Genomic DNA, 26,722 nt, shown 5'->3' with positions numbered 1-26,722 from the left:
AAAAAATAAAAAATAGAAAGTAAAAAACATGGATATGGAGTGAGGCATCCCAAGTCTAAGGGAAAGAGCTGTGGCAGCTCCAGAAGTAGATCCGTTTCCTACTGCTACTGTAACAAATTAGCACAAACTTATGGTTTAAAGCAACACAAATGTATTATTTTACAGTCTTGTAGGTTAGAAGTACAGCAGAGATCTCAGTGGGTCCAGAAGCCCAAAGTCCAAAATCAAGATGTCCACAGGGCTCTTTGTAGAGGCTCTAGAGGAAAGTCTGTTTCTGGGTCTTCATGAGCTTCTAGAGGCTGCCCACATTCCTGGGATCCTGGTCCTCTTCCTCCATCTTCAAGGCCAGCAGCAGCAGACTGAGTCCTTCTCACCTTGCTACACTTAAACCTTTCTTTCTGCTAAACCCTTAGACATTCAAGGATCCTTATTATTACATTGGTCCCACCCAGATAGTCCAAGAAAATATCGTTATGTTGGGTCAATTGATTAGCACCTTAACTGTTTCTGTAACTTTAGTTCCCCTTTTCCATAAAACGGAACATATTCACAAGTTCTTTTTTTTTTTTTTTTTTTTTAAAGATTTTATTTATTTATTTGTCATAGAGAGAGAAGCGAGAGTGAGCACAGGCAGAGGCAGAGGGAGAAGCAGGCTCCCTGCCAAGCAAGGAGCCCGATGTGGGACTCGATCCCAGGACGCTGGGATCATGACCTGAGCCGAAGGCAGCTGCTTAACCAACTGAGCCACCCAGGCGTCCCTATTCACAAGTTCTAGAACCAGGATGTAACACCTTGGGGAGACCATTATTCTGCCTACTACAAGGAACACCTAGGACCTGTCTTCTGCTCCAAGCAGAGATCAGGAAGTGGCCGAACTTCTGAAGGGTAATGAAGATAGGGCTCCAAAGAGGCTGAAAACGAAACACCTTGACCTTGAGAACAGCTATGAGTTTCCTGTGTCAGAGAGAACCATGTGAAGATGTCTCTGGACCTCAACAACAGAAGTTCTGCAGCTTTCAACAGACTTGCCCAGTAATAAAATGAACAAGAAAACAATGGTGGTCAGCATGAACGAAGGACTAGGGGCCTCCCCAAGTTCATGAGTAGTCAGATCATTAAGAACTCAGAGACAGGTTAAATACGATTTAGAAAAAACAAAAGAATGTGACAACTCCATTATCCCTGGGGTAACACATAACTTATTCATGCTCACTATATAATTTTTCAAAGTGTAAGTGTTCAACAAGTATGTTTTCTTTCTATCCTCCTCTGATCTCCTAATATTACAACCCTGCTACTCAAAAACCTTTGATGTTTCAATAATTCTGAGACTGGCATTAAGATTCCCTCCCCCCACAACCACACCAAGATCTGATCCAATGCTACTTTTGTAAATTCAGACCAGATATCAACCTTTACATACTGATGATTTCCAACATACTTATAATATTTTTCTAATTAATGAGTATTTTTTATAGTGCTTTCCTGCCTTGAAAGGCTTTTTCCACACCATCTTTGCACCTCTAAATCCTACTCATATTCAAGGTCATTTGCAAATCCTACTTCCAATCAAAAATCCTTCTCTGATCTCAACTGAATTATTGGAGAATGCCATTCTATTTATTTAGATGTTCAACTATTATAGTCTCCTACAGGGTACCAGTCAGATGCCATCAGAAAATGGAAAGCACAGTATTTCCACAGAAATAATTTAGTATAGAATTAGTGTAGAGGCTGGTTATACAGGTTTTTGAGGGTTGAGAGAACAATAGAGAACACTAAAGATTACCCAGAGATAGCAAACAACTACCTCCCATAGAGCTGGGAGAGTAGAAAGGAAGAGGTTAGATTACTAGAATTAAGGATCTCAGAGTGGGGAACTTGCAGAATTGGGACTCAGATCTATAAGGAGTCCCAGTGCCTGGCTGCTGTTGGTCCTTACACAGAGGAGGAATTAACTAGTTTTGTTCAAAGAAGCTGGCAATTGAAATCAACTGTTATTGTTAAGACAAACTGTTCCCACAGGGGTGAAATGTCACTGCCAAGGTAATGCCAGTAGGAATAGCAAACAGGAATAATGAAGCTCCTCCCCTTTCTTGTGTTCATGACATTCCAGTGTTTCTTGGCAGGACCTAACAGGAAGTGAGTTGGCAACAGAGTCCAGAAAATACAGTTTGCTGGCTCTTAGCCCCAGAATGATAAGGCAATACATAAAGGTGGAATTGAAATCAGTCAGGGCAGGCATTCTGGAAGACCAGTGAAGGAAATGCTTTGAGGTAACATTTCCTTTAGTACCTTTAAATCGTTACATATGAAAGTTGACCATGTGGCGACCACATAAGGCTGGCCCAAGTCCCAGTGGTAATTCTTATTTTTCCACCAACAAGCTTCCTTTGACAATTAAACATTTCCATTGCCAGCACCAAGAGGATCTCCAGACACCAAAACCAAAAATCTTATAATCCACCAGTTTCTTCTGCTTTATCATGTAATACGTGTCCTCAACCATATCCTCCTACTCGCTATCTTCTGAATGTCTTTATTTCCATCCTCCCTGCTGCCATCGCTCATTCCCAGTCTCTTTATATTTGGTTGGCTCTAAATTAACCAGTTGGTCTTGCTTCTTCCAATCTCGACAGTCTTTGTTGAGCACGTACTATGTAAAACAAAATGGTAGTCACAGAAATCACTATGTTGGAGAGAGAATGCTAACATAATACAAGTCATGATGTAATACTCCCAGTGAATATTTTGGCAATCATAAATAAGAGGAAGCAATGAGATTAGAGGTATCAAAGCCAGAGAGGAGATAAAAACTGAGGAACTATACAAATTGCTTAGACCAAAGGGCCAGGAAAAAAAACAAGGGAAGAGGGCACTCCAGATGGAAGGACAACGTAAGGAAGAGTGAGAGGCAAAAATGATGAGATTGACTTTTGAGATAGGACTAATCGTCCCTCAGGATGCATCTGGGAGGTAGCAGAAGGTCCTTACCAGGATAGCAGCTGCTTTGGAGATGAATACAAATGAGCTGCTGAAGACCCACGTCCGAGCTACTCTGGAAATACCAGTAAATATAAGTGTAATTGCCATTTCAAAGAGTCTAGCCATTGTTTTGCACACTCTTCTTGCCTCTGAGGTCACACACTGATAGCACTGGCTTCCCAGCATTCAAACAATTTTGTTGACTTTGATTTACTCTGGTTTTCTTTGTACTTCATTAAAACACTAGGACTTGTATATCAACGTTGCTTACATCATATCTTTTCTCGTTTTGTACAGGATTTTTCTATTTTAAAACAAAGTGGTCACCTGAATCGCAGTCAAGATACTTCCGTCAGCAAGGAAGGGAAGACATAAAGGATGGCTGGCACAAATTAGGAAGATACACTCTGCCTAACAAGAAGTCCTTAGAAGGGATTTCCATGCTTGTTCTTTCCAGTCCTGAACTACATTACCAAGACTGAATGGGTTCCTGTAGTCATGAAGCTTGAATGACTGCAGCAGCCGGGGGCAGCCCATGATTAACCACGATATCTAAAGTCCAGAAGAGAGGCGAGGACACCTCCCTTCCATGTGTCTCTTTAAATCAGAGAAACATTTTCAGCCATTTCCCAGACAGGGCTTTCCCCTCGTGTCTTTTGGGCCAGAATGATGTCATGTGCCCATCCTAAACGAATCCTTTAAAAGTGGCTGGAACAGCTGGGATAAGTTTAAAGTCATCAGGACTCAATCCTTGGGGGTACAGGAAGGTTCTACTCACTCTCAAGGCCAAAAACCACCCAATGCTTGAAAAACGTCAGGGTCCTGTCACCTCAGAGCAGAGGGTGACGAGGGCTGGAGGGTTGCTGTTGAGCGAGAAATAATAGTTCTCGCTCCGTCTTCCCTCCTTAATTACAGCAGTTTTACTCCTTCCAAGCTTTCTTCTTTTAACTTTCCAAATTTGATTTTATTTTCCTGATAGAACATTCAATGTATTTTTTTTTTCAGATTTTGTTTCTTTTTTTGAGAGAGAGGGAGAGAGAGCAGGAGGGAGGGGAGGGGCAGAGCGAGAGGGATAGAAGCAAGCTTCCCGTGGAGCAGGGAGCCTGTTGTGGGGCTCAATCCCAAGACCCTGGTATCATGACCTGAACTGAAAGCAGATGCTTAACCAACTGAGCCACGCAGGTGCCCCACATTCAATGTATTTTTTAAAAATGTTGATTATATACATAAAAACGAGTGTTGAGGGGCATCTGGGTGGCTCGTGGGTTAAGCCTCTGCCAGGGGTCCTGGGATTGAGCCCCGCATCAGGCTCTCTGCTCCGCGGGGAGCCTGCTTCCTCCTCTCTCTCTGCCTGCCTCTCTGCCTACTTGTGAGCTCTGTCAAATAAATAAATAAAAAGTCTTTAAAAAAAAAAAGTGAGTGTTAAGTTGCTCTCATCTGTCATCCTTAAACAATCTGCCCCACATACCAAATTCAGCCTTCCCTATTCTTCCTCTCCATGTAGCCTGAATGTGGAACTGTCCTTCACATATTTCACAAGTGGGGGCTTCTTATATTAGAGGCTCGATGACCTCACATGCTCTCCGTAGATCTGCTTCACTCCTTTACATACACGGCCCTTAGTGATTATGGCTCCTGCAGTCTTTCTGATACATCCTGTAACATCTGAGCTTATCAGAGACTCTTCTATATCACTACCCTGATTCCTTTAGGGGCATCTTTTTCCTTGACAAGTTTAAGAGTGTGCTCTCAAAATTTCAACTTTTGTGGTTCTGCTTTATCCAGCCATCTTCCCTTTTAAATGTCCTGATATAAAATTATTAAATGTTTTCTCTGAACTTCCTGAGGACTGTTTTTCAAAAGTTCATGTTATATGACTATCTTCTCTATTTCTTAGCTATCAAATACGTGCAATAGAACAGTTACATTCTTCCAAAATTCTGGTTATTTCCACAGGAAGCTTGAGTAAAAGAGAAAGTACCTGAACTGAGTTAAAATTTTGGCTTTTCCACTTTAGTGGTTAAAGAAATGACTTAACTTTCCCCCAGGTCTGATTTCATGTATGTAAAATGGTGAAACAAATATGTGCTTCATAAACTGTGAAATTAAAAGATGGTGTGTGTGTGTATACTACCTCACTTTCTTTCTTTTTTTTTTTTTTTAACATGTTAGGGTTTGAAATGTCAAAATATGAAGTTTTTCAAAACTGCCATAAAATAGGAGTTATAAATTCAATTGGCCTTAATGATCCGAACTGTCACTGTCCTCTCTGCAGCCTGTAGCCTTCTCCCTTCAAGGTACCGAAAAGCCCACTCAAGTAGTTCAAAGTGTGTTTGTGCCACAAAGTCCACATTGGCCACATTCTCTCAAGACCCTGGAAAAGTCAGACTCTCCAGAGACCGGTCCCCTCTGTCAGCATGGGAATATCTTTGAAACCTGCAATAGCTGATTTCTGGTCATGCTCAGCTTTTCCCTGTGTCATTTCAAGTGAACAGTCTATTACACGATTTAGATTTTTTTTTTTTTTTTTCTAATTTTTTTCCTTTCCCGAGAAGAGAGATCCCTCTAGTGGTCCAAGTGAGTCTCGATTTTTCAGTGAGCAAAGGAGAACGGGGAGAGAGAGCCTGTTTAATTCCTATGAGCGGTTGAGTTGATGAGCTGGGAGGAGAGAGGTGAGCAGCAACGGGCAAACAAGTCAGACACAAAGAAGCCCCGATGGGATCCCTTTCTTTGTTATGCGGGCAGCAATCAGGAATTCTGTAGACCTGTGGAGCCTTGTTAGATCCTTGCCACTGATCTATCAGGATCTTTCTGATTATCCTTTATGATTTATTTTGGCTTCCTCAGTCCCATTTCGGCTCATCTTCTTTCTATCTGCATTGTTTGGGGAATATGGGAATTCCTTTCCTTTAACTGCCAAGTCCGCATACAGTGTCTGGACGGTGATTCTAGATGGAAGTAGTTGAGGACTAAAAGTTGGTTATCATTCCTATGTCTGTATCAAAAGAAAGAGCCAAGAAAATCCATGTGCCTTTCCGGTGAGGTGGCTTTTAGTTCATTAGGATGAGAGGAGAGGGTGATAGGGTCATTTTCTCTCCTTTCAATTCTGATGAAACAGCTGGAGAGATTAAAAGAAATCATTCTGCCGAGTCAAAACCAATTAAAAGAGGAATGCCAACAACCCGCAATGATGCACGTTAAAAAAAAAAAAGTGGGAGCTGAGATTAATTGGGTAAATAAAATCAGCTCATATTTGAATACTGTTTGAACCCATTATTCCGCTGCTGACATTTTGGCAAAGCCGTTGCCATGTTTGGTATTCTGTCTTCCAATGGTCACTTGGTTTAGGCCAGGCAAGCACTTCTGTCTCCTGCAATTATATCCCCCTTCACAGTGGCCATGGGGGGGAAGACCTTAAGAATGAGTGACAGAGCCACAGTGCTCATCTGCTGGTTCCCGAAGTGACCCTGGCAAATAGAAGAGAAAAATCTGCCATGTCCATGGAACCTTTGTGTAACAGCAGAGCTGCCTCAAAGTGTCCCAGATAAAGAAACTAAGCCTTGTTCATGCAAATGATCGCTTATCTAAAAACTAGTCACTGGTTACAGAGCACTGTTTGGATGTTGAGGCAATAAATCATCTTTGTGAGTTAATGTGTTGAAACGTATATTGTCCTTCGATATAAGCAATCAACAGCAATGCTGTTTTTTTGTTCCACTTCAGACTCCTGGTCCCTGGAAAACTCAGAGAGCAAAATGTGTCAATGTCACAGTTTGTGTTTCAGAAATTCCCATTTCTCCCTCTTCAGTTCATGTTGAATGAATAAAGGCAGTCAGTAAATGAACGAGGTAAAACAGAAACAAAGAAGTAAACCTGCTTAATTCCCGACCCAGGTAACCTATGATTACATTAGTTTGAGGATATGAAGCCACAAAGGCCACTACATGATATTCTTTGTCCAAATTTTATATTTTAGCCACATTACAAATTAATCTCAGGGATGCCTGGGTGGTTTAGTCGGTTAAGCGTCTGCTTTTGTCTCAGGTCACTATCTCTGGGTCCTGGGATCGAGTCCCACGTCAGGCTCTCTGCTCAGTGGGGAGTCTGCTTCTCCCTCTCCCTCTGCCTCTCCCCTCCACTTGTGCTCTTTCTCTCTCTCTGACAATAAAATAAATAAAATCTTTTTAAAAAATTAATCCCCTAGCCCACCCTCATGATTCATCCTTCTTTTTTGAAGCATCATTATCTGATATGTTTTCATACCCATTATTTTAGTCATAAAATATCTATCTACCTTGTAATAAAATATTCAATATCCTCAAAGTCCACAGGGGAAAACTGACACATGAGGTTCCCAGACAAGATGGTTGGGTTGGGTTCTATGAGTCCTTTCCATTATGGGGGAAGGATGGTGATACTATGATGAGATTATGAGCTTCAGTATCACTTATTTATTTAACAAACAATATGGAGCACCCGTAGCAATTCATACTGTGTCAACTTAGCCAAGGTGGAACCCTATTTCCCAGAATTCTCCTCACTGTATAGTTTCAAGTCAGTGTGAACCACAAGTAGCATTTGGATAATACCTGAGAGATGGAATGAAACAGCAGACTTTTTTTTTTTTTTAATACTTGAAGATCCGTGTAGGTTCTCTACTAGGCACTACTGAAACCCACACCCACTGTCCAGGTGCTGGCTCACCTTGAAGGTGTGGGGCAAATCCCAGTCTGCCCCTCTTCCTGCTCCCATCAGCTATCCATTTCTGCTTCCCCTACTCCTGGGACGGATGATTGTATAGTTCTGTGACAAAGGGCTCAAGTTTCCATGATGGGCCACCCCCTCATCAAAATCGGAGTCTGACACAGGTTGGAGTCCATTCTTATGAGTTCAAGCCTCAAACTCATGGGTTCCAGGGTGTCCTTGCGCTTTACCACATCACCTCTGTCTTTTCTTCCCAGGCGCCTGCCTTTTTAATTCTAACATAAAGACAATAGACTGTGATAGCTTATTTAACCAGCTCCACAATTCCATAAGGTCAACTCCCTATAATAAACTCCTTATTCTAGATCACTCCTAGTGGTTCTGTTCCTCTGACTGAAGCCTGATGGTACAGTGCTTACTGTGAACATACCACTACAACTGGTAATAGGGGATTTTAAAAATGAGCAAGTCAATCTAGTAAAGAAAGAAGACTGTTAGTTTTCTAGGGCTTTTATAATAAAAGATTGCAGGCTCAGTGGCTTAAATAACAGAAATTTATTTTACTGCAGTTCTGGAGGCTAGAAGTCCAAGCTCAAGGTGTCAGCAGGTTCAGTTTCTACCGAGGTCTCTCTCCTTGTCCTATAGATGGCTGCCTTCTTGCAGTATCTTCATCTAGTCTTTCCCCTGTGCCTGTGCATCTCTGGGGTCTCTTCCTCTTCTTATAGGACAACATCCCTATTGTGAGGCCCTCACTCTCATGACCTCATTAATCTTAATTACCTCTTGAAAGGCCCTATTTCCAAATACAGTCACAATGGGAGTTAGGGCTTCCATAGATGAATTTGGGGAAACACAATCCCTTCAATAACAAAGTAGTAAGTACATGAAATTGTTATTGCATGTGAAGAATGTTGGGTGGAATTCTAGAATTCCATGAACAACCACAAGATGGGTTTAAAGCATAGTTCTGGCACTGTGGGTCCAGAGATAGGATGATTATATAATGTATCACCCAAAATGGGACACTTGAGAACATAGAATTGTGTCCTAAAGATAAACAGACACTGATTGATCTTATTAGGATTACTCTAGAACTGTCCTGGGAAACCAGGAGCCACAAACACTCTGTTTAGAGAGACCTCATAGTAGAAATAACATCCTAGGCAGGAGACCTACAGAGGAGTAGAAGTCAAGGAGATGAAGGGGAGCAGGTGGGACATGTGCTTGAGGTGCTCAGGCAGAAAGAACATAATTAGCAAAAAGCAGAAAGCTGGAGACACAATGGCATTTTAGGGAAAGTACCAGAAATTCCACGTGGCTGAAGTTTAGCAAGGGAAGGGAGCCAGACAAGAAACAAGGTAAATGGGATTCAGAGGCTGAAGAGACTCTTTGGGAGTCTGGACTTGGTTTGAAGGCAGGTGTGGACCGTTACAAATTCCAATCATGGCATGATCTTATTTACATTTTAGAAAAATCTCTTAGAAATTAGATCAAGACATGGTAGCTGTAATTGATGACATAATGCCATACAATTGAAATCTGCTAAGAAAGTAGAACTTAAGCATTCTCACCAAAAAAAAAAAAAAAAAAAAAAAAAAGTAAATATGGGAAGTAATAAGTAACTGGGTGGGAGAAAACCTTTCACAACATTCAAATTACCACAATGTACACTGTAAATATCTTACAATTTTATTTGTCACTCATACTTTAATCAAGCTGAAATTTTTAAAAAGTAGAGAAATTAGATCAAGACAGCAGATTGCTTCAGTTTCTGATTTTTTCCCTTAGATCCCCCTTTTCCCCCATAGGCGAAAGAATATTGTTTTAAAGACCAAATAAGTAACAGCCTGGGGAAAGAATAAGAAATTCCATCTATAAAACAGAAATATGGAGGATCTGCAAAAAACAAAACAAAACAAAACAAAAAACAAAAAACAAACAAAAAACACAACCCAGAAATCAAACAGAATCAGACAGGCAAAGGACCTAGAGTCAAGTGCATGAATCCCTAGCATCTGGAGCAATAATGAGCCAAGTTCAAAAGGTTCTCATTCCCTAAAGAGAAGGCAACTTGAGTGTCAGTAAGGATAGTAACTATAATAGAAACTTACTGTATATAAGTTTCAGTCTGTAAGCCTATAATGATATTGTAGCAAAACTAATTGGTTACCACTGAAAGTATCAATGAATTATTTTTAAAACTATTAAATAAAGAATCAAGCTTTTTCCTTGCCTTTCCTATGTGAACTGTACCAAGGAGTAACCAACACTAGAAGAGGGAAAATTTCTCTTTATAAAGACTCAGCGAATAAATGAGGAATGAATGATTTACTTAACGCATCACCATTTGAGGTAAAGGAGGTGGTATTAATCAGCATTAGCTGTTGAAGCCACAAAAGAAAAGCAAGTAGACTTTAAGTGTTTCCTGATAGAACATAACACCACCTGTGAATTCATTCAATTAAAAAATGAGCTCAAATCTAATCAAACCTCCAGAACAATTATATATAATTGTTATATATAGGAAATTCAGAACAACACAGGTTACAAAGAGCCAAATTAACCTACATTTAAAAAGAAATGGAAAACAGACTGTAGATTGGAAAAGTATTCAGGGACATATCTAACAATTGCAATGGGTTGATTTTATTTATATCCTGATTTAATGAAGTAAATGGTAAGTCACAGTTGTGGTAGACACACCACCACTCCAGATCCAATGACTAAATGTTTTGAATGTGGGGAATTTATGAGATACTTCTAGGGAGTGGTTGCATGCGTAAGTCTAAAGCTCTTGAGACAAATCTGGGCTATGGATACTAATGTGGGAGTTGGAATCATCTACAGATTTTCGCTTTATGGTTGGGAGCTGGTGAGATATTAAGTTGTGTGTCTACTTCTTCATTCTCTGCACTATTGAGATTTGGCGACAGAGAATTCATTGCGGACGGCTGTGTTGTCCACTGCAGGAAGTTTAGCTCCCTCCATGGGCTCTACACAACTAGACACCCCTGGAATTCTCCTATCCAGTTGTCACAACCGTCAGTGTCTCCAGACATTATTCCAAATTGCCCTTGTTAGCATCACTAACATAGAGTGAATGGAGAAAAGGAAGGAGAATGAGGCCCCAGGGTATCAAAAAGGTCTGTGACTCAGTTACAACCCACTGCTAGGAACTGTGGCCTACTCACGAGGTCTTACTTTGCTCAACTGTAAAATGGAAATTATATCATCCAACTCACAAAGCAGGTGTTCAGCAAGTATGTACTATGGAAGAGCCTTCATTCATGGGAAGACACCCTATGTGCCTCCCTTCCTAAGTATCCGTTACTATGGGCTTCCTTTTCTTTCCTTTCTCCCCCACAGTGCCTCATCCAGTTTCACTCCATGGGACTCCAGAACACCACTGCTCTTTCTCTTATGGCCAAAAAGCCCCCTGAGGTTTGACTTTGTAGCTATTTTGTTAAACCAGCACTGCCTCTGTGAAGCCACTAATGCTCCCCCAGAAGTGGAATGTGAATGTCCACTTTCAACCCCTCCTGAGCCCTCTGCACACAGCTACTTTCAAATAATAGGGGCAAGTAAATAACCTCAAACAACAAACATGAGATACCTTTCTTTCTAGAGTCAAAAATCGGAGCCCATGCATGCACTTCCCAGAGAGCTCTCTTAATTTAAGAAACAACACAGATTCCCCAAAGCTCTTTGGATCAAAAACTAAAGAAAAATGCATGCTAGGGGTTGAATGAAAAAATTTGACCACGGGAACATAATTCTGCCATAAAGGAGGCTCCATTTCTTACTTGGGCTTTGAGAAAAGAGCCTGAAGTTTAATGCTTTCCCTCTGTTTATCCATCGTGATTTCCTTTTTATCTATTAAGAGTTGTTAACTCTTTACTAACAGCTTTACTGAGACATAATTCACACCCCATACAATCCAACCATTTCAAGTGTGCAATGCAATGGGTTTTAGCCTATTCTCAGATGTGCGTGACCATCACCGTAGCAATTCTAGAACATTTTTATCACCACAAGAAAAAATTCCGTACGCTTAGGTATCACACCCTGAATCCCCTTTCCCTTACTCCTAAACAACTATTTTCTGTTTTTGATTTCACAAACCTATTTTCTGTTTTGATAGATTTGGCTCTGCTGGATAGTTCATCTAAATGGGAACACGTAACACACAGTCATGTTTCTGGCTCCTTTCACTTATGAGAATATGAAAACTATAATATTTTCAAGGTTCATCTATGTTGCAGCTTGATTCAGAATTTAATTCATTCCCTTTCAAGACAGAATAATATGTATAAATACAATTTATAATAATATGCATGAATATAACATATTTTGTGTCCATCCATCAACTGATGAGCATTTGGGTTGTGGTGAACAGCACTGCTGTAAACACTCGTGTACAAGTTTTTGTATGAGGACCTGTTCTCAGTTCTTTGTGATATGTGTCTAAGAGTGGAATTGCTGAGTCATCAGAGGAACGGCCAAACTAATTTTCACAGTAGCACTGGCATTACCCCTTACTCAGGCAAATAATTTTAGAAAGTACGATAATGCTTCTCCACACTCCAAAACGGGACACCCCTGCTCATTTTGGTTGAGAACCTAAGTCAAGTCTCCAGAGAGAAGAAATGGTAGGTGTGTCATACCGACGAGCAGTCATTTGGAAAGATTCTGCACTGATGACATTTTCTTACCTGTTTTCTTTATTGAAGGGTTTGTAGGCTGACCTCGTCAGCCAAATATTGCTTAAAACCGTGTTTCCATGGAGACATGCATTCTGAGTTAAAATCAGAGTTCTAGAAAAACATATTTTTCTGGTCTCACATAGCACCTGGGGCCCCTCAGCCAGGAAGGATCACCTTCTCTGTCTCACCAGACTCTAGCAATCTGGGCTTGTAAGACTGACAAGGTAGATGGGATCCTGCTTTCTTCATTTTCTTCGCAATCTAACAGGCTCTGGCTACCCACCAAACATACATGTGTAAGTTCATAGACACAGCTAATCCTGGAGGGATTTCCACTTCTTTCTTATTCTTCTTGAACGGATCACAGACCCTACATACATCAGATATTCATCAGGCAAGGATTCAATATTCAAAGATCAGGGAGCATCCTGACTCCAGGTGCCTCTCTTAACTTGAGGTTATTCTAGTGGCGAAATCAAGTACAAAAGCGAAAGTAATGTCTTCAACTGAAGCAACAACAGTAACTGGCCTTGAGACAGCACTAAGTGGTGATCACAGAACTCAAGGCCAAGGATGAGGAGTACAGTGAAATCATAACTAAAAGGATGGCCTTGAATTTGTAAACATCAAAAATAGGTTGTGAGGTGAAATCCAAAATAGGTCAGCGTATATGGATTAAGACAGAGGCTCTAAATCCTAGGGTGTCTATGGGAGGTGTCACTCCCACATGGTTCTCCCAACTCCCTGTCCCCCAGGTTATACCCTTGTGTAATTCCTCCTCCTGGAGTAGAGACCGAATCTGGGATTATGAGGAGGTATCAATCTTATGATTAGCTTACATTATATGACAAAGGTAAAGAGATTTTATAGATATCCTTAAGGTCCCTAATCAGTTGGCTTTGAGTTGATTAAAAGAGACATTATCCTGGGTGGGCCTGACCTTATCAAGTGAACCCTTAAGGCTGGCCTTCAAGCAGGAAGTTGCTATGTTGGGGAAAGACCTAGGAAAGGAGCCCTCTGGCCTGTGGAACATACCCTCCAGGAACTGAGAGTAATCCCCGGCCAACAGCTTGCCAGAAAATGGGGACCTGAGTTATACAGCTGCAGGAGGGTGAATTCTGCCAACAACCGGAGGAAGCCTGGAGGCCAGTTTCCCTAGTTGAGCTCCCAGATAAAGGTGCAGCCAGCCAACACCTTAATTTCACCCACATGAGACGCTCAGCTGGGAACCCAACTAAAACATGCCAGATTCCAATGCTCGGGAACCGGAAGATAATAAATTAAGGTTGCAGGATGCTACGTTTGTGGCCATTTGTTATGCAGCAGCAGAAAGCAAATATAGTGCCAAAGGCCACAGCATATGGTGCGTGCCCCTTGCGCGCTAGGAGATCCTAGTGGCTTTGAAACACTGGGCAGGACCTACCACCTATTCTCGCTGCTCTATTTGCCTTGGGTGCCGTTATCCTTGACTTGAGCTTCGTGTCTAAATAGCCTTTCGTCTACCTATCTTGTGTGCACACCTTCTATAATTAAATGTAATAAATGTTTTTCTATTCCCATCTTGATGATGATGCAATGATCTCTACAAAGGATTTGCATGTTAATTTGTTTTGTCCTCTAAGGTAGACTCCTAAACCCCAAAGCCTGGCAGATGCTTTTCTGCTCGGAATCCCAAGTTGCACTTATAAACAGAATAAGGAGTAGAAGAAATTAGAGACCGGCAACGGCGAGATTTAAAGTTCCTGGGGGAGCGGTAAACCTGACAGAAAACCTGTAGTTTGTCTGCGTAATCACAGAGACCATTTAGATCTGGGGGTTATTGTTTAGTTAGCTCAGAATTATATAGAGGCCTTAAGCGATCTTATTTTGGTGATTTCAGAGTCCAGAGCGGTATATTTCTGTGTCATTCGATTGCAGCCGGAATCAAAATACACTGCAAGATAGACTCACAACCCTCTACCTCATTGCAGTGCCAGCCCCAAAGCTCCCCCCTATCCCATCCAAAGACAGATGGACAACAAACTCCTTCTGTTATTGGTACACAGCTCAAACTGAATGGGATTTATCAGGATTTTGCATCTAATCCCTCTTCTTAAGGGACTCCGGCTGTTAGCTTTGGCAGACAAGAGAAGGGGAACCAGCTGTTTGAATGCTGGAGGGCAGAGTTCTTAAGTCAAAAAACTTTTTTAATGACTTTCGTTTTCTTGCACTTGCAGGTGACAATCTAAGCATGAGCCTTTCCGATCAGTATCGGCGGGTTTGAATTATGAATTAATCTCGATAGCCAAGCCCTACCCCACCCCAGATACACCCAACACGTGCCAACTAAATCTTTAGTAACAAGCCTCTCTGTGCTTTTTACCCTAGAGAATAAAGCAAGTATGAGAATTTCTGAATAACAGTGATAAAAAAAAATGTATTCATGAAGTAGAACATTTTTATTTTAAAATTTCCATAAAAGGCATTCTCTCCTGGCGTGGAACATCCGGCTTATGAACGTACTTGCAAAGCCTCCAGCTGTTTCTCTTCATTTCCCCCCCATTGATTCCAACCAGCATCTTAAAAAGGCACAATAGGATTTTCCCAAATAATCACCAACACATGATGAAATTACTTCTCCAGATCTAAAAACTCCAGCAAAGAATTCGGAGGGGCTTACTATCTCATTTGCTAATAGTGCCCTATTCAGAGTTATCTACAACCTCCCTACAGTCAGAGCAATAGTTTTTTGTTGCCACACTCCGGGGGTTATCCAGTTATCTTAACAATTGTCATGAAATTCTGAAAGAAAAATTAATTTAAATCTGCTCTCATAAAAACAACAATAAAAAAAATGACTAACATGTATTCTGTTATCCTGAGGATAACAGAATGGGAGAAGTCCTAAATCAGAAGTAGAAAATAAGACATCATAATTACAAAGGGTCTGGCTGTTCTAGACTAAGGCAATGACTCCCAAACATGACTGTGCATAACAATTCGCGGAAAGAGGTTGAAAATGCATATTCCCAGGTCCACACCATACCTTCTGAATCAGAATTCCTGAGGTAGAACTGGGGATCTGCAGTCATACAGCAGTCGCCAGGTGTTTCTGATGGAGCTAGACCATAAACTGCAGTTCAGGAACCACAAAAATTAGGAACTATATCAATACATCTCATTGATTTGATAACATTAATTATAGTGTAATGTTGAGAACAAGCTATTCTAATTACTTAAAATTAAAAAGAGAGACTTTCAGTCTGAGCCCTTGCATTTAACTTCCCATTCTCCCAAATTCCCAACGGAATGACCAGAGGAATTCGAAAATCCTGGAAAATCTGTTCAGCTTTGAATATCAGGAAAGGAAACCAAACTCTTGTGGGAAAAGTCAAGGCATTTCTGCAGAATATATCACAAGCAAGAGTGGACTGGGAGACATCCCAGTCACTCCCACTAAAGCCCTCTCCCTTCCTCACGCTCAGTTCCTGTCCCCAACCCTCACCTCCCCCCTGCCCCCCTTCTCCTGCTGCAGCCTTCCAGCAGGTCCCCTATCCAGAACCTCCACTCTTTCCACCCCTTTGCTGATGCAAGTAAGGGGGATGGTCTGTTTCCTGGTGGCACTGAGGATTACAGCTGTATAGGAATTTAACAGAGAAACAGCAGGAAGACCCTTACTACCGTCCAGGGATTCGCTGATGATTTTGATAAAAAGAAACTAGTGAAGACGTTTAAGAAGAAATTTGCCTGCATTTGTCCTGTGATTGAACATCCAGAATATGGAGAAGTAATTCCACTATGGGGTGACTAGTGTGAGAACATATGCCAGTTCCCGGAAGAGACTGGATTGGCTAAGGATGACCAGCTGAAGGTTCATGGGTTTTAAGTCTTTTGGCTCATGGAAGCTTAAGTGAGGATTTTCTTGCAATGAGTAGAATTGCCCTTCTGTCCCTTGTCACAAGCTGTAAAACCTCACAGCTTGTACACTGTATACATTTGGGGTCTACTTCTAACTTGAACTAGTGTAACTCCTTCCTGCAATAACTGAAAAGAGAAAAGAAAAGAAAACAAAGACGGGATTGAGAGAATGGCTGGCAAGCTCACCAATCACAAACCAACCCTAAGCACAGAGCAGCACAGGGCCTGGAGGAAAAATGGACATTAGGACAATGGTGGGTTTGGGAGGGAGGCTACAAATCTAGAGCTAACAAGGATGAGATTACTCTGCATAGTTGACTCCCATCTTACCCTTGAACTAGAGAAGAGGGGCAGGGCCACAGCTGGCCTCTAAAGAGACAGGCTGTGCCAGTTAGTGAACAGAGACATTATCCCAGCCCACAAAGAGGGAACAGACTCTCTTTGGCATAGGGGCAAAACTCCCTGATGTGGCTGGCCCAGGCTTTCATTCACAACCTACACTGCACAGGGAATTGCCCTGTCCTTTGTCAATATACAGCTACAGTAGAGCTAACTCTACCTTCTTTATTTCTCCTTCTTTCCTTCCTTCTCTACTTCCTTCCTCCTTTCCTGTTTTTCTTCCTTTCTGCCTCTCTCTTCTTCCCTCTCTCTTGTCGTTTCCTCTTTCTTCTTGATTTAGACCAACACAGTCCTTGAAGGAAATCACACAAATCTCCAAGTATGGAAAAGCTTATAATCTCCTCCCCCATCTTACTTATCCAGTCACTCCCTCATTCCCTATCCTACCCAGGCATGCTTATTCCTAAGGATAAGCAAAGAGAAAATTATAATATAAAGATTAAGTAGTTTAAAAGAAGGCAATCAAAGTGAGTAGGCAGAAAAAATATGCCCTTCTAGAATGGCTTTATTAGTGAAAGTTAGGAAAAACCACAAATATCTCTAATGTGTATTTTCTAAAAGATCCAAAGACATTTTATCTACTTAATAAAAAGCATGGAGTTATAACCTAGGAGCAGGAAAACCTGCTTTGAGATGAAAAATACGACCATCAAGTTTTCTCATGCCATGGAATTTGTGAACACAAGATGAGATTCTGTAGAATAAGAATCAAGGCATGAGTAAAATAAGCTAGAGAAATTCTTCCAGAACTTCTAGGAAGAGTAGAAAATGTTGCCAGAAAAGTTTAAGCCTTTAGAAGACAGATCGAGGAAAGCTAAAATAAGTTTTGTAACAAGTCTAAAAGGAAAGAATTTAACAGATGGAGCAGCAAAAGTAAAAAAAAAAAAAAAAAAAAAAAAGGGAAGACAAAGACTAAGTGAGGGTGGCCAAAAGGTGCAAACCTCCAGGTATGAAATAAATAGGTCATAGCGATGAAATGTGCAGCACCATGACTATAGTTACTAATACTGTATTGCTTATTTGTAAGTTGTCAAGAGTAGATCTTCCAAGTTCTCATCACAAGAAAACAAATTTGTAACTATGTATAGTGATGGATGTTAAAAAGAATTAGCGTCAAAAAATGGGCAGAAGATATGAACAGACACTTCTCCAATGAAGACATACAAAGGGCTGTCAGACACATGAAAAAATGTTCATCATCACTAGCCATTAGGGAGATTCAAATTAAAACCACATTGAGATACCACCTTACACCAGTTAGAATGGCCAAAATTTAAAAAAAAAAAATAATAATGGCCAAAATTAGCAAGACAGGAAACAATGTTTGTTGGAGAGGATGTGGAGAAAGGGGAACCCTCTTATACTGTTTGTGGGAATGCAAGTTGGTGTAGCCTCTTTGGAGAACAGTGTGGAGATTCCTCAAGAAATTAAAAATAGAGCTTCCCTATGACCCTGAAAAAAATTGCACTACTGGGTATTTACCCCAAAGATACAGATGTAGTGAAAAGAAGGGCCATCTGTACCCCAATGTTTATAGCAGCAATGGCCACGGTCGCCAAACTGTGGAAAGAACCAAGATGCCCTTCAACGGATGAATGGATAATGAAGATGTGGTCCATATACACTATGGAGTATTATGCCTCCATCAGAAAGGATGAATACCCAACTTTTGTAGCAACATGGACGGGACTGGAAGAGATTATGCTGAGTGAAATACGTCAAGCAGAGAGAGTCAATTATCATATGGTTTCACTTATTTGTGGAGCATAACAAATAGCATGGAGGACAAGGGGAGATGGAAAGGAGAAGGGAGTTGAGGGAAATTGGAAGGGGAGGTGAACCATGAGAGACTACGGACTCTGAAAAACAATCTGAGGGTTTTGAAGGGACGGGGGGGTGAGAGGTTGGGGGAACCAGGTGGTGGGTATTAGAGAGGGCACGGACTGCATGGAGCATTGGGTGTGGTGCAAAAACAATGAACACTGTTACGCCGAAAAGAAATTAAAAATAAATAAATAAATAAATAAAACACAAAAAGAATTAGTGTGGTGATGGTTCTGAGCCTATGCATATATCAAATCAAGATGGTGTCCACTTGAAACTAATACATTGTTATTTTTCCAAAAAAATGTAGATAAGAAGAAAAAGCAATAGAAAATAAAATTCATCTATGCTAAAAGAAAGACATGTGACTCCAAAGAGAGTGGACATAGTCATTAAAACAGACTTAAATTTGAAACAGCCTGATCAAATATTTAAATTTCAAGGCTAAAGAAAAGATTTTACAAGCATCAACACAGTGGGGTGAAGACAAGTGATTTACAAAAGAAAAATATAAACTTTCAAGTTGGCACCAAACTTTTCTGGCAATACTAAATGGCAGAAGATCATGGAGGATTGTCTTCAGAGTTTAAGAAACCCATTATATTATCCAAGAATCCTATATCTAATCAAGCTCATGCATGGAGAAGAAGAAAGAAAAGGCGAAATGTAATACCTATGCAGATTTCCAGAAAAATTACAAAAAGAAAGTGGCAGTTGATGGGATAAAAGTCAAGATCAGAAACCTAAGAGGGAAGGGGCACCTGGGTGGCTCAGTCAGTTGAGCATCCAACTTTTGATCTCATCGCAGGTCTTGATCTCGGGTTATGAGTTCAAGCCCTGGGCATGGAGCCTTTTGCAGGGCTCGAACTCACAACCCAGAGAGAAAGAAAGAAACCTAAGAAGAGAGAAGACAGTATATAAAAAGTGGTAGTGCTTTTAGTATGGTTAACATGTGCCAAGCAAAAGTGCTTTACATTTAGTAACCCAGCAATACTTAAAAGGTAAAATCTATAATGCATTCATAAAAGGTATAAATTTTATGTGCTATATACAAAGACACTTCAGAAAAACAGCAAAATCCAGTGAGACAATGAAAAAAAATTGATAAAGTATAATCATGGAAAGGAACATTTAAAGGTTTCTCAGTCTCCAGTCATTCAAGACAAAAGTCAAGCATATAAAACAATTGGATATTGTATTAATATGTTAATTTACTAGACAGCAAATTGTAAATTATAGCAATATAGAAATATGTGAGACAAATTGTGTTTAAGGACACTGCCTACAGAGCTATACAACATGGATTCCAAATGTGTTTCCCCCACTTAGCTAGCTGAACTTGGGGCAAAATACTTACAAACTTTCTGCCTCAGTTTCCTTATTAGAAAGTGAAGAACAGGGGTGCCTGGGTGGCTCAGTGGTTAAAGCCACTGCTTTCGACTCAGGTCAAGATCCCAGGGTCCTGGGATCGAGCCTCACATCGGGCTCTCTGCTCAGCAGGGAGCCTGCCTCCTCCTCCTCTCTCTCTCTGCCTGCCTCTCTGCCTACTTGTGATCTGTCTGTCAAATAAATAAAAATCTTAAAAAAAAAAAAAGAAAAAAAAAGAAAGTGAAGAACGTAACTGTTGTGATGATTAAATATATTTATACATATGAAATACTAATAATGGTGCCCAGCTTATTATAGATACTCAATCAATATTAATTGCTACCACAATAGCAACCAACGATAGTACACATGGAATTTTTTTTAAAGATTTTATTTATTTACTTAACAGACAGAGATCTGATTATGACCTGAGCTGAAGACAGAGGCTTAACCCACTGAGCCACCCAGGTGCCCCAGTATATATGGAATTTTGAACTTCACTAACAGAATGTTCTTTCTTTCCAAAGATATCTTAGGGATATTTACAAAAAATCACAACTCAATGTGCCACAGAAAACTCAATAAATTTAAAGGTAGAAATTGTATGAATCACGTATCTAAACACTATAAAATTCTAGGAGTAAATGGTAAACAAACAAAAAAGGTCAGTCTACAAGGAAATTTTAAAACCTACTCCTATATAACTCCTGAATAAAAGAAGAAATCAAAGTGCATTTATAAATTCTCTAGAATATGACCCCATGATATGTCTGTACATCAAACCTAAATGATCATGGTAAAACAAGAAAACATTTAGAATACAACAGCGAAGAACACCTTTGTGACTTCAGAATAAACAAGATTTTTTTAACAAGAAGAAAAAAGTACCTCTTCAAAGGAAATAAAAATGTAATACATTGGATGATATTAAGATCACAAAACTACGTTCATCAAAAAGACACCATTGAGACAGTGAGCAGAAACCTACAGAAGATACGATATGCATATGTAACAAAGATCTCATATCCAGAGAAAATAACTTTTTAAAACTCAGTAAGGGGGTGCCTAGGTGGCTCAGTGGGTTAAAGCCTCTGTCTTCTGCTCAGGTCATGATCTCAGGGTCCTGGGATGGACTCTCTGGGATTGGGCTCTCTACTCTACAGGAAGTCTGCTTCCCCCTCCCTCTCTCTCTGCCTGTGTCTCTGCCTACTTGTGATCTCTGTCTATCAAATAAATAAATAAAATCTTAAAAAAAAAAAAAAAAAACTCAGTAAGACCTAATGGTCACATCACAAAGGAAGATACCTGAATAGCCAGTAAACTCTGAAAAATAGTAACTTTGCTAATCATCAGAAAAATGCAAATTAAAGTCACAATATGAGGCCATTACACACTTACTGGAATGGCTAGAATTAAAAAGGACCCTCAATACCAAATTTTGACAAGGATGTAGAGTAACCAAATATCCCAACTATTACTGTGAGAGTGAAACTGGTACAACCAGTCTGGAAAACTGGTTGGTAGTATCTACTAATGCTGAACACATATATTCCAGGTGAATTTCCAAAGAAAATATATCTCGATGTTCACCAAAAGGCATCTACCAGAATGTTCACAGTGGCACTATTTAAGAAACTCTGTAATTAAAAATGATCCAAAAAAAAAAAAAAAAACACCCAGAAAGAAATTATCCCAATGTCCATAAACAGTAGAACAGATGAGAACATTGGGATGTATTCACAGGATGGAATATTATATAGCAATGAGAGTGAATAAATAATATCACAGATAATATTATAGCTGAAGCTCATAAACAATTTTGAGCCAAAGAAGTTACATAGAAAGACCATAAGTATGTTTCCATTTATATAAAGTACAAAAAAGGAAAATTTAATCTATGATGTTAAAAGTTGAGATATTAGTTATTCCTGAGAGGCTGTAACTAGAAGGGAGAGTTCTGGGGAGCTGGGTACATTTGATTTCTTGATCTAGGTGCAGGTCACACAGGTTTGATCAGTCGTGGCTGGTTATATGAGTGTGTTCATCAAGCTTTGGGCACCTGGGTGGCTCAGTCGGTTAGGTGTCTGCCTTCGGCTCAGGTCATGATGCCAGGGTCCTGGATGGAGCCCCTCATTGGGCTCCCTGCTCAGTGAGGAGTCTGCTTCTCCCTCTGCCCTTCCCCTCACTTGTGTTGCTTGTGCTCTCTCTCTCTCTCCCTCAAATAAAAAATAAAATCTTAAAAAAAAAAGAAGTCATTGAGCTATACAGCTACAGCATGTACCTTTTTCCCTATGTGTATTAATTATCCTTCAACAAAACATTTAAAAAATCTTATGGGATTGGGTCCAAATTGTACTCAGGAAAATGCACAGCATTTTATGCTTAATGAAAGAACACCACTCAAGAAGCTATAAAAATAACAATAAAATGAAACTAAGAAGTAGCAGCAGAAAAGGGAAATTAATAGAGATTAAAAACTATAATTTAATGAATTGCAAAATAGGAAAAGACAAAATTGATAAAAAAAATCCAAGCACTAGTTATTTGAAAAAAACAAAACAAAAAACAAACAACAACAACAACAAAAAACAAAGAAGATAAACAGAGTTCTAGAACTCCTAAATGAGGAGGGAAAAAAAAAAAAGGCAAAACCTAAATTTGAAACACACCAAGGGAGAGAGGGGATATTATTATAGATGAGTTTTTCTCAGCGGTTGGTACTGTTTATACTTGGGCCAGGCAATTCCTTCTTGTGCAGGGGGCTCTCTTCTGCTCTGTAAGATGTTTAGCAGCAACCCTGGAGTTTCCCACCTAGTTACCGGTAGCATGACCACCCCCAACTATGACATTCAAAAATGTCTCCATACCTTACCACCTGTCCTCTGCAGAAGCTGGTCACCCCCAGTTGAGAAGCACCCACCATAAACTGTATTGTGAAAGAACATGTGAATGAATTTTCTAGGAAAATATGCACTGTGAAAATTGATTGAAAATGTAGTAGAGGGACACCTGGGTGGCTCAGTCATTAAGCCTCTGCCTTCAGCTCAGGTCATGATCCTGGGGTCCTGGGATAGAGCCCCACATCAGGCTCCCTGCTCAGCGGGGAGCCTGCTTCTGCCTCTGCCTGCCACTCCCCCCACCCCACCCCACCCCCCGCTTGTGCTCTCTCTCTTTCTCTCTCTCTCTCTGACAAATTAAATAAAAATCTTCTGTTAAAAAAAAAAGAAAATGCAATAGAAAATCTCAATAAACAAATAACAAAGACATTGAAATTTTTATTAAAGCCACATTATCCCCCAAAATGCCAATTCTGCACTTTCTATGCTGTTACATTAATTTGTCTGTCTGTTCATTCCCTGGTAATTATTGCAACAGACCATTCCTTTTAAGCTTCTAAGAACTAGACCATTCTTCTCCTATTTAGAATGTTATAAAAAGGACCCATACAGTAGAAATATAATGAAAGTTACATATAGGATCCTCCTTTCTTCCAGGCATAGATAAGGCACTTCTCAAATGCAGTTTATGACCTGTTTCAGGGGAGAAGGGCAAAACTGTGGGAGGTCACCATGACCTTCCAGCTTCTGCCATTTTTCTCAAACTCGTTAAGCTTAAAATATTCACTATGCCAAGGTGGGCATTTAGAGGGCAGTACGTCCTGCACTCCATCAAAACCATTCTGTTCAAACTTCTAAATAACCTACCCATCTAAACTGTGAGTGAAGGCAATGTGTGACCAAAGAGAGAGAGAGAACAAAAAAGGCAATGCAGATAATCCGAAGCTAAAAATAAATCCTTGCAAGAGTGGAGGTGTATAATCAAACTTACACACACACACACAAAGAGTTCCATTACCTCTTTCTCTTCCAATAAGCTTCTGTGTATGACATCCCAGCAAGCACGTGTATACGGACTTGTTCTTTACCAGCAGGAAACCTGAGAGGGAGATGAACCCTGAGAGACTCTAGACTCTGGAAAACAAACTGAGGGTTTCAGAAAGGGGGGATGGGGTGGGGGGATGGGTAGCAGGGTGATGGGTATTAAGGAGGGCACATGGGGTGATGAGCACTGGGTGTTCTACACAACTAATGAATCATTGAACACTACATCAATAGCTAATGATGTGCTATATGCTGGTTAATTGAATATAATAATAAAAAATAAATAAAAATAAGTAAAAGCAGGAAACCTACTTCTCTACAAACACTGGTTTGTTGATTCATTTTCTTGACTAAAAGGTCAGCTCCACAAATGGTTGCAGGAGCTTAATTAATGAGCACGAAGTGCGAGCTCCCTGAGGACAACTGTGTCTTATTCAGTGATATTTTCCAAGAGCTTCAGGAATAGTATAGGCAGGCAAGATTACCTACGTTTAATTGAGAACATACTCTCAAGACCAACGGGCACGCGGTCCCTCAGTGTCCATCCACACGGCAAAACTGTGGGAAGAATAATAGATCTCAAAATTGCACACCGGAGGGTTGTTCTGGCACATCCAAGGACAGGAGCCTAAAAATGCAGTCTCTCCTCTGAATGCCATTTTCCTTAGGTCAATAATATGCAGAAAATACGATCATCGGACAAATGAATATCGGCTTGCCTCCAACCACAGCACAAAAGGAAAAGAACAATAAGACTTGTCAGTAAAAGCATTCTCGGTCCAGATGCACTGCTTCTCAGAGGCTTTCTTCCATGCCCCCCGGGGTTGTTCATATTATACATTCCAGTAACTGCTAGGATTGAGATGTTCTAAAGTGAGGGAGAGTGTATAGGAAACACAGCCCTTATGATTTGTCAGCTTCTTAAAAGTCACTGTATTTCCTGGACGAACAAAATGAGGACTCTGACACGCTCCCGATATTTTTAAAGTTTTTCAGTTCATCTGTCAAGTTGTAGACTATACCAGACCCCAAAATTCCCTTACTTCTTCCTCTCTTACTCCAGGCCTGACTTTCATCTCAGATCTAGTTTCAACGGCCCATTGCCTTAGAAGCCTGGTAGGTTCGTTTTCGTGTTTATTAAATACTAAAAATAAGTGAACCACTCTGCTAGATGCTTTACATATTGTACCCAATGTAACCTTTAAATAACAAGTCAGGAAACAACAAATGTTGGCGAGGATGTGGAGAAAGGGGAACCCGCCTACACTGCCGCTGGGAATGCAAGCTGGTGCAGCCACTTTGGAAAAGTGTGGAGATTCCTCAAAAAGTTAAAAATAGAGCTACCCTATGACCCAGCAACAGCACTACTGGGTATTTACCCCAAAGACACAGATGTAGTGAAAAGAAGGGGCACATGCACCCCAATGTTCATAGCAGGAATGTCCACAATAGCCAAACTGTGGAAGAAGCTGAGATGCCCTTCAACAGACGAATGGATAAAGAAGATGTGGTCCATACATATAATGGAATATGACTCAGCCACCAGAAAGGATGGATACCCACCATTTGCACTGACATGGATGGGACTGGAGGAGATTATGCTGAATGAAATAAGTCAAGCAGAGAAAGACAATTATCATGTCATTTCACTTACTTGTGGAGCATAAGGAATAGCATGGAGAACATTAGGAGAAGAAAGGGAAAAATAAAGGGGGGGAAAAAGAGGGGGAGATGAACTATGAGAGACTATGGACTAAGGGAAACAAACTGAGGGTTTCAGAGCGGAGGGAATGGGGGGATGGGTTAGCCCTGCCATAGGTATTAAGGAGGACGCGTATTGCATGCAGCACTGGGTGTTATATGCAAACAATGAATCATGGAACACTGCATCAAAAACTAATGAGGTACTGTATGGTGACTAACATAGCATAATAAAATAAAAATAAATAATCTTTCTGAGGCTTATGTCTTTATTCTTATTTGTAGTTGAGGAAACTAAATGTCAGAGACCAACAGACCCTCTCCCCCCACCACTAGCCAAACCAATCCAGAACTGCATAGCAGAGGCCTCATCAGAGTTCACGATCTCTCCGTTGTTCAGACCTACCTCCATGTTGATCCCACCCATGGCACTTTCAAATGGCATCCTCTTTATAAAATATGGTCAGAGAGGTATTGTTCCCCCCCATCTCCCCACCTCCTCACCCACCCCCATCCCCAATAAGAATTCCAAAATAGGAAAGCAATTTGCCTTATTCCTTCCATGTCCCAGATGACCCAGCCTGAAGCAAGTCCGACCAGGAGCAATTTAGTACAGTGAAAAGCTCTACGATAGCGGAGGAATTGTATGACCCAGATTGCTTCTACCCCCACTGTAATTGGCTGTGTAAACTGTGTCCCATTGTTCCATGTTCGTAGCCTCACATTCCTCATCTATAAATGAGAAGGTTAACCCTCCAGTTCCATAGGATATTATAGCTTGATCTATAATTGAATTTTTATGCAAGTAGGTAATATTTTGTGAGTTTCTTTAAATTAGCATTTAATCAGCAAATTGCAAAGTAGGGACAGTGCCCATGACTTTAAAAAAAGAAATCCGTAGTCTCTCAACTACACTCTAATGTCATTTGGATTATGTTCCCAAAAATCCTTTTTTTTTAAAGGAATCCCATTATTTTTTTAAAACCCTCATTAACATGTTTTTGTTTATGATTTAGCATTTAAAACATGCTGTTCCCCTATTGAAATTCCTTTACTCAACGCCTAGGAGATAGTGGATTCCTTAAGATGTTCCAAGTACAGCAACACTTTTGTTATCAGGCAGTAATAAATGGAGAATGACAGAGAGTGCTGACCATGGTGCATTTCATGGTGAGAATGGTAAGGACTTAGCAGCTTCCCATTAAATTAATGAGAAACCCCAGCCTTCTTGGCCAGTGGCAGTGAGCAAGATAATGGAGA

The 26,722-nt window shown here is 40.5% G+C and overlaps 1 pseudogene; it reads left to right on the top strand.

Moving 5' to 3' along the window:
* The first annotated feature begins 13,685 nt into the window (after positions 1-13,685).
* Positions 13,686-16,257, top strand: LOC125093638 (eukaryotic translation initiation factor 1-like; annotated as a pseudogene).
* Positions 16,258-26,722: the final 10,465 nt, after the last annotated feature.

The sequence above is a fragment of the Lutra lutra genome, chromosome 1 (genome assembly GCF_902655055.1).
Source record: "Lutra lutra chromosome 1, mLutLut1.2, whole genome shotgun sequence".
Classification (NCBI taxonomy): Eukaryota; Metazoa; Chordata; class Mammalia; order Carnivora; family Mustelidae; genus Lutra; species Lutra lutra.
The sequence above is the reverse complement of the archived record's forward strand: the minus strand, read 5'-3'. Positions and strand labels throughout refer to the sequence as shown.